Source organism: Schistocerca gregaria, unplaced genomic scaffold (genome assembly GCF_023897955.1).
Source record: "Schistocerca gregaria isolate iqSchGreg1 unplaced genomic scaffold, iqSchGreg1.2 ptg000361l, whole genome shotgun sequence".
NCBI lineage: Eukaryota > Metazoa > Arthropoda > Insecta > Orthoptera > Acrididae > Schistocerca > Schistocerca gregaria.
Genome location: NW_026061818.1, coordinates 15,762 through 25,114, shown reverse-complemented (window position 1 = coordinate 25,114; position 9,353 = coordinate 15,762).

Here is a 9,353-nt window from a genome sequence, read left to right as displayed (position 1 = left end):
TTTTTTGTTTAAATTTTTTTTTCTGGCGCCTTAGACTGTTTTTTTTTCCTGAACCACTTTTTATCTCTCTCTCTCTCTCTCTCTCTTTTTTTTAAGCCAGGTATCCTAGACACTTTTCCCTTAGTCTGGCGCCTTCGACCACTTTTTATTGTTGTTTATAAGGATGCATATCAGTAGGCGCATGACGGGGACAACGAGGGCAGGGGTCAAAGAAATCGATGTTTGGCCACGATGCCCCCACCATCACTCCCACCGAATGGCTCCTTCAGTGCATTTTAATTGTTGTAGGAAAGCGGTTATAGTTGTGTATATTTTTCGCCTGCTCTTTTTATTGTGGTAAGGAGCACTGGTTGTACGACGTCTTGGGGGGGAGATCCCATTGCAAAGCCGTCATTCGAGTTTTCAGTCAACAGACATTCGAGTAGGAATCATGTGATTATACTGCAATATACAGCGAGCATTTATGAGACACTTATTGGGGGGCAGACGTAACATGAATGGATAAAAGAAAGGCATTTCCTTCATCTTGAACGTAGATTCATACTTCACTTCTTCATTACCCCTAAAATAGTACATTTAGTGTTAGACTGTGCGCTTTAACCAACACCTATTCGTTTGAATAAAATGATCAACATGTTTCCATAGATTTTCCTGTGGTCTGCATATTGCTTAATGTTGCTGTACTCCATTTGCATTAAAAAGCTTGAATTCCGTTTCGTCGTCACCACCTATTTTATTGATAATGTAATGGACAAACTGTCCCATTAAACAGTGTATTGCATTATTTTTGGTTTTGGGGTAAAACTTAGTTTCAGGTCTGAAAAGCACTGGGTGACGTGCGTTGCAGTAGTGCAATACTTTTCCTGAGCCAATGCCAATTGTTGAGATTTCCACCACACGTAAATCTATGAATCGCAGTGTCAACTAGTTTACATTTCTGACATAAGGGGGTTTCAGCTTTCCCAATTTTATAAAGCCGCTCGTTGGTGCTGACAATATTATTGACGACTTTGTACCATGCCGTTACCACATGTGAATTGAGCCCGTTAAAATTAATATTCTCCCAAATTGCATCCCAGTTGTGACTCATATATTTCGTGGCAATTTTATTTTGTCCTTCATATTGTTGTCTTTGTCTCATGATATCTCTGGCTGTAATGTGCAGTGAAGTTCTGAGTTTCTCCTGAACATAGCTCAATTCTGTGTACAAGATCCTAACGTATCGCAGTCGGGGGTTAATTTCTTGTACGTCTGCCGGTGGTTGAAGGCTTTCTGGTTGGACACATTTAAACAATTGTGTAGTAATACTGCCGGCGTTGGCGTGGAATATGTTTAAAGACCTTTTTATGAAAAGCGCAGAAGCTTTATTGCGTATGTCCACCAGTCCGAGGCCTCCATTTCTAGGATGTAAAGTCGCAGTTCTTAGGTTAACCCTGAAGATTTCCCCCTTCCTTAAGAAATTTGCAACCCTCGACATTATTTTCTGAGCTATCAACTTCGGCAAGGGAAAAACTTGTGCCATATAGAATGCCTTTGAGAGAATGCAGAAGTTAATGAACCTGACCCTCTGAACCTGGTTCATAAGTCGTTGTGAGTTCTCAATAAGTCCCCCTTGAATCTTTGTTAAAACCTCTTTCCAATTGAGGGCTGTCATCCTCATTGGACATGCCGTCAGGATTGTCCCCAGGGTTTTATGGGTGGTAACTGACTTCGCCCAATCGATGTGTATCCGTTCAAGACCCCGCATTCCCAGGATTGTACTTTTATTTTCGTTCGTTGTCGCACCCGATGCGCGGCAGTAGTTTTGAAGAATGGCCCCTATTCGAATTACATCATCTTGCCCTCTTATGACGACACCAACATCGTCAGCATAGGCTCTCACTACAGTTTTCCTGCCAGTTATAGTTATGCCCTTTAACCTTTCATGAACACTTCTTAAAAGGGGCTCTAACGACACAACAAACAAAAACATAGATAAGGGATTTCCCTGTGGGATGCCGCGGTTTATTTGAATTTGCCGCGTCAGCTGACAGTTGACAGCTAATTTAGCGTTCAGACCAGTAGCAACGTTTTTTATAACATTAACTGTTTGGTGGACGAGTCCCATTTTTGTCAGTACCTCAAATAGGAAGCGGTGATTCACCGAGTCGAAAGCCTTAGTAAAATCTATAAAAAGTAAAGCACATTTGATATTGGAAACCGATGCTAAGGCGATGATGTCTCTATATTCAGAAATCGTATTAAAAATACTTCTATTTGCTGCACATGACTGATGTTGACTAATTAATTTGTCGGTCAGAGGGGAAAGTCTCTTTTTTAAAATCCTGCATACTATTTTGTAGTCAGAGTTTAAAAGTGAAATAGGGCGGTAATTGTTTAAACTTTTCGTCCCTTTGTTTTTCGGTAGAAGTACAATTTTGCTGTCTTTAAAATCTGCAAGTATCGTCTGCTCGTTAAAAATCTCATTGACAATGCATGTAAACGTGTCACCAATTAAAAACCAGAACTGTCTGTAAAATTCTACAGGGAGTCCGTCGGGTCCAGCAGATTTATTCACCGGGGACTTGGTTATTGTCTCACGAATCTCTTCGTTACTGACTTCAGAAAGGATTTCGTCGTTTTCAGAACTTGTCAGTTGTGGGGATAAAACACTGAGAAACTCTTGCAGAGACCTCTCGTGAGGTGGGCTGGAGGAATATAATGCATAGTAGTACTGGTATACTGCACTTAGAATCTCCTTCTGAGACGTCAGTGTTGTCCCATTGGGGGTTTTAAGTTGACTGATAACAGTGCGTCGCCTATTCTTTGCATGCCGAAGCAGATGATATAAGGATGTTGTTTCATCATCTACCACCGACTTCGCCTTTGACTTCAGTTTTAAACCTTCCATCTGTTGTCTTTTAATGGCGAGTAATTTCGCTTTGGTGTGTCTGATGTCTTGTAATCCAATGGTTGACACGTTTGCCTGTTCATAGAGGTCTCGCAACAAACTGTAATAAAATTCTATACTGTTTTTTAACTCCCACGCTCTTTCTCTGCTGTATCGGGTACACACTTTTCTCAGTCTTGGCTTTGCAACCTTAATCCACCAGTCTAATACTGTGGGCTGCCTCTCGATCGATCGCAGACATAAGGTCCACGCATCCGTTACCGCTTCTGCCAAATATTGCTCTTTTAAGAGAGAGACATTTAGATGCCACTGGTTCCTAAAAATCTGAATCGGCTGTGGAGCTAAATTAATGCACGCCTTCATACTGCAGTGGTAACTAAAATATACAGGTACGATTTCTGAATTTAGTAGACATCTTTCCAAGTTTTGGGAAACATAAATTCTGTCTATTCTACTGCGCGAAGTCTGTGTTACATACGTATATTCAACCTTCGTTGGATATTTTAATTCCCATGCGTCCTTAAGTTTTAGGTCGGTTACTAGGCGTTTAAGTTCCAAAGAACGGTGAAAATGTGGTTGTTCATCTTTACGATTTAACACACTGTTAAAATCACCGCCCATTATAAAACTGTTTGGGTTTCGACGTAATAAATATATAAGTTCCTCTTTATAAAATGCTGCCCTGTCCTGTCTATTACTATTTCCTGAGGGCGCGTATAAGTTAATCAATGTGGTACCTAAAACGTTAATACTAATTGCCCTTCCGTATTCCAACCGCTCCACTTGAGATACGGGAATCCCTTCCCTGAGCAGAACCGCTGTTCCTGTATGTGTTTCACAAGATACGTTAACAATTGCGGTGTATGGTATTACAAATTCCGTCGTTACAACCTCCTGTAGCAAAGCGATATCGGTTCCAGAGTCATACAAAAATTCCTTGAGCGCAGCTAGCTTTAATGAGGTTCGAATTTTATTTATATTGATCGTTGTGATAGAGTATGCTTGTATCTCTAACTTGCTACTGGCCACCGACAAAGTTGGTCAAAAAACTGTTGTACTTTTGGTTTGCTGAAATCCGGTTTAGAACTACAGTCATTCAGAACTTGGTAGCAGTCCTAGTAACACGGTCGCTAAACGTTAGTTTGTCTGCCATTGTCATCCCGCACCTTAGTACTGAGGGGCTGTTCGACATTGAGTGTGTCAGGAGGCTCATCTGGAGCACCTTCTCTGACAATTTCATATCGTATATTTTTCTGTGATTTTACGTCTGACTTCTCCGCTTTTTGTTTGGCTTGGGTGCGAGAAACAGTAAGATTCGGTTGTGGTTTTAGCGTACGGCGGTGGACGCCCTGAAAACCCTGACCGGATTTTGTTGTGGCAACACTCGACGCGGCCGCTTCAGCAGCAGTGTCTAGAGAGAACTGGTTTGTAAACACTGCCTGCTGTTTACATACTACCTTCGTTTGTTGTGATGCTTGCGACGGTGTTTGCTTATTTTCCGGTTCAGGAGTAAACACTTTCACTTGTTTACACTCTGGTTCCGGTTGCTGTGCTGTTGCGGTGTCGCGGTGTTGTTGTTCTACCGCTTCCGCGAACTTCCCGTCGGTAAACAGCTGATTTTCGCTGCTTGGGGGACTTCTACTTTCTCGCTGTCGGCAGCTGCCGTTGCATTTTCTGGCAGTGAGCGAGATGTATCAGAAACTGCAGTTAAATCTACTTGCATTCCGTCTTGGGGCACATGCAGATTTTCATCGCCAGCTTTCTGTTTACGTACAGTAGGAGATTGTCGGGAGGTATCATCATCAGAATGATCATCTGTATGTTCAAGTGGTCGTTTCTTGGTTAGTACGTCTAACTCACGGGCAGAGGAATCACTGAAGCGTGTTACCAGGGGTGGAAAATCACTGCCATCAACAGCAATAGTTCCAGAACTAGGTACAGGATCCGAACCCTCACCCTGTTTGGCTGTGTTATCGGTTGCCAAAACTTCGCTCAAGGTCATCTTGCGGCGTTGGACTAAATTTGTTTTTAGTACAAAGACACGACGGGGACACTCCTGCCTTAAATGACCCGATTCATTGCATATATGGCACGTAGGTGTTTGACCAGTATAAATCACGTGAGCTTTATGCCCGTCAACAGTTATATGAGATGGGATATTCGTCTTTCCTTCCATCTCTACCGAACGAATACCATTGAAGCTCTGAATTTTAAATTGCTTCGACCAACGTTCGTTAACTATATCCTTTACCTCACCACATTGAGACAGGGCAACCTTGATTTTCCATTATCTATCTCGATAGGTAAATTTAACACCCGCACAGATCTATAACGAGCATCAGTTCTCCTGATAGCCAATTTACTTGTAGTGCCGTCTCTATGCAAAAATTCGACATGATACCCGAATTTTCCAATAATTTTATCGACCGAAACGGGATCCAAAAACTCTACGAAAACACAGTAGTTGTCATTATCTAGCTGAGTGGTATGCACCATATCAGAATTTATGCCAAGTACCTGATCAAGCCAATCATGAATTTCCAGAGCAGTCGGCTGAACACGTCGTGTTTCCTTAGCGAAGGCAAAAACCAGCGTATTCTTCCTCACAGTTGTAGCCATAGTATGCAGTAATCAAGGGGAGATTCCAGTAATTAACGAAAACTCCACAAACGACAAATAATCGTCGGTAGAAAACACAAAAACAGAACACAGGAGGCAGAAGAAAACACGAGTTACACACGAAGAAAATCACAAAACTTAAAAACACCGAAATGCAAAGGTAAACACTGGCGAAACACTGACTACACGCAGAAAACGGAGGCACGTCCGTACGCGTCGGCAGCTAGAGCCAGAATAGCTAGCAGGCTGCCTCGGTGAATACCTGCCGGGTAGCACGTCACACAGTACTCGTTTGGGTTGGGTGGTCCCATACAGAATCTCTCCATGCTGCCTAATGTTTTCCTAACGTCACAATCGTCACGTACTTCACTTTTATTTCATAATCATTTCTGAGAGGTAAAGGAATTGCATGACAACATGCAGAGCTAGTGGCGTCAAAATTAACACACATACTTGAGGTGACTCAAAAGCCGAACGAGTTACTTTCCGACGTTGTTTTAGATGTGCAAGTGCCAGTCAAAACTCGCGGTGACGGCACCCTGCCGACCATTTCGCTAGTTAACACCGGTCTTGTTGTGTGTGTTTCAAGCTCAAGAGCAACTCCAAGCAAAAAATGGTCAACAGCAACATTCAGACGGTTTCGTACTGCTCAATTGCTACATTAAAACGGTATGTTTCTTTTTCAGAACTGGAAAAACACGAGCGTGACAGCAATCGAACCTGTAATCATCAGATCCGAAGTCCGACGCCTGATCCATTAGGTCACACGGTCACTGACGACCATCTATAACTTGTATACGACTCATCTCGAAACGCTCAAACCCCTGAGGAATTGTGTTTTCGTTCTACACAGTCGCTGCCCCTTGCTCTTTCCCACCCATTCGTTACATTCAACCACTTACGAGACCGACCAAATATAGACTGGGAAACCAGACCATACACTTTGTGCATTCGGAATGGAAGGCAGGGCGTCCCTCGCCGCATTTGCTACGATGGCCATTTGCTACTTCTGCAGTAGTGGCGGCGGCGACGGCGGCGACGACGACCGCGAGAGGCTCTGAGACATGCGAGAAATACATCTATAAAATGTAATTCAGACTGCCTCGTCCCACCTTATGCTTGTAAAGGAACTGAAAATATTGTGATTTAATCGCAGAGGTGCTGAAAAATTGTTCCAGTGACACACCAGAGAAATATCTGGTAAACTTTTTATCTTTGAGAGGTATGAACGACTTCTTTTTGTTCTGATGGGCTGGTGGGATGTCGTACTGTCTAATTACTAGTGTGTGTGTGTGTGGTAATTGAAAGAGTTAAAAGACGCAAGATGTGTTTTATATTATTTTCATCGCACAACAAGCCTTATTCCCATGCCTATGGAGTATTTATGTTAAGCAGAGAAGGCGAGTTTTAGATGGAACCGAAGATCTTCAAAACGGCGCTGCTCAACAATAGAGGTGCGTGATTGTGCTCTCTACTTTCCTTTCGTGGCCGCTCAAATTACTTCCGATTCGTTTTGCCGAGACATTCAGAACCTGCAATCTTCTTTTTCTTATAAAAATACTAGTCCGATGCAAAAGAAATACTCTTAGATTTAAATAATTGCCATTCTTTTACCCAGGCCACGGGGAATGATAGAACGTACGTGCCTCTACTCTGAATGTACGTTGGCAATCTCCGGGTGTGTTACGACGAAATTATTTCACAATGAAAATTTCTCATCAGACCGCAACCACTCGCACGCGAATGTACGTACCCTCTGAATGTATCTAGTCAGTCACGCGCGTTGTTCAAAAGCTTTACTTTTAATATTCAGTGGATTAAATTTCCGAAATTAATTTTTGTTTATGCTGCAAATCGTACTTCACGCGAAGTATTTATTACGTAAGTTTCAGGCTCAATTTAATAAAAAAAAAGATACCGAATAATAGAAATAAAGAATAACAATCAAACAAATCAAACCTAAATAAACAGAAAGAGGGAACGTTACAATGGCGACCGAGTGCCATGACCATAATTTCAGTAAAAATCAGTAGAATTGTTAGTTGAAATATTTAAGTTTTTTTTCTTGCCATCCATTATTGCCACTACAACATATTGTTTCTGTTGCATGTCATGCGAGCTACGTACCAGAAACGAAAAACCACATCGAAATTACTAATTTTCGATAAAAAGTTTTGGACCATTTAATGTTAGTTCTTCTCACTACAAAACCGTCAGAAAACACACGTAAGGTAAGAACAACAGCACTAATCCGCTTTAGTTGAAAGTAAATGTGGGACAGTTTTTTTTCATTTTTTCGACACCCACTGCGTAGAACGCATCAATTCCTTTTTCCAAATTCTTTTCCATTTCTTTTTAGTTTACGTAAAAATTGCATTAGTTCATTTTCTATTATATGTAAATGCATCACAAGATGGCGGACAATTTTATTGATTGAGCGCGAAAAAAGTAAGAGTCATTTATCAGTCTTCTGTTTTGCCAGAGACATATTTTACTACGTGAATTTTCACGGACGAGTGCAAAGCCATCTGTGATTTATTTACGTGTAGTACGAGCTGTAGTGATAGTGAAGTTCGGCTGCACGCTGTTTTGTGTTGTGAATCGGCATGGTGAAACTCAGATCTCAGACAAAATCATGGATAGTTCGTCAGATGAGGAATCAATAGTCCAACCCTTACAAAACTTTGAGGCCGAAAGTACTGCGAATACCGAAAACACAGTCGCAGCGACCGGCAGTGCTCAGTCGCAGGCGACGGGCGACAATATGTCGACTACAGAAACAAATACGAATGCTGACAATACACAAGACCCAGTAGAAACAGACTTTATACGCATGTTTAGAGAGATGCAGACAAATTTAATGTCGCAGTTTGCAGCTCAAGTTGTAGAAAATGTTGCGTCACAAATGCAAGCTCACACAGAAAATGTTGCAGCTCAGATAGGTACTGTTAACACACGAGTAGAAAATGTTGCAGCACAAATGCAAGCTCACACAGAAAATGTTGCTGCTCAGATAGGTACTGTTAACACACGAGTAGAAAATGTTGCAGCACAAATGCAAGCTCACACAGACAATGTCACAGCGCAGATAAACGCTGTCACTACCCAGATAGCCAGTGTAACGACACAAATGGACAAAATAGACAATGACGTGAAGAACCTGACCGACATGCAAAAGAATCTGACGACTCAACTGACCCAGTTAAAAAGAGAGGGAGCAGATCAAGTGATAGAGGTACTACGCGAAGATTTAAATTACATGAGCCAAGACATTGATGACTTAAAGTCCACAGTTAAGGATATGCCAGAACAGATCCGTACCTTAACCGAAAATTTTGAAGCTATGAGTTTTCAGCAGACCGAGCTTAGTGTCAAAATGCAGGAGGCTGTAGACCAAGTTGATGACATGACGAAACAACAAAAACAGCAGTTTGACGAATTTTTAGAGGAAAAAGACAAACATATCAACCATACATTAGAAACAGAACTGAAAACAGCAATAACTAACACTGTAGAACAGGTGTACACTACCCAAAACACGTCTGTAACTAAACTTCCAACTGACCTAGCTCAGTTACAAAAGACTCTGATACAGGACTTACCTGACTGGAAAAAACATGTAGACAAGCAACTAAAGAGTAAACACCATACACAGAACGAAAGAGAACAACATTCAGAAGAGGAATTTGATGACAGACGCACAGGTAAGAGTGACGACGCAGCAAACAGTTATCTTTATCCCGATGTACCCATGTTTTCACCAAACCAAGGTCGTTACGGTAATCAACATTACCGCGACGAACGACAGAGACACCAGACAACCGAACCAACTTTGTCGGCTGTT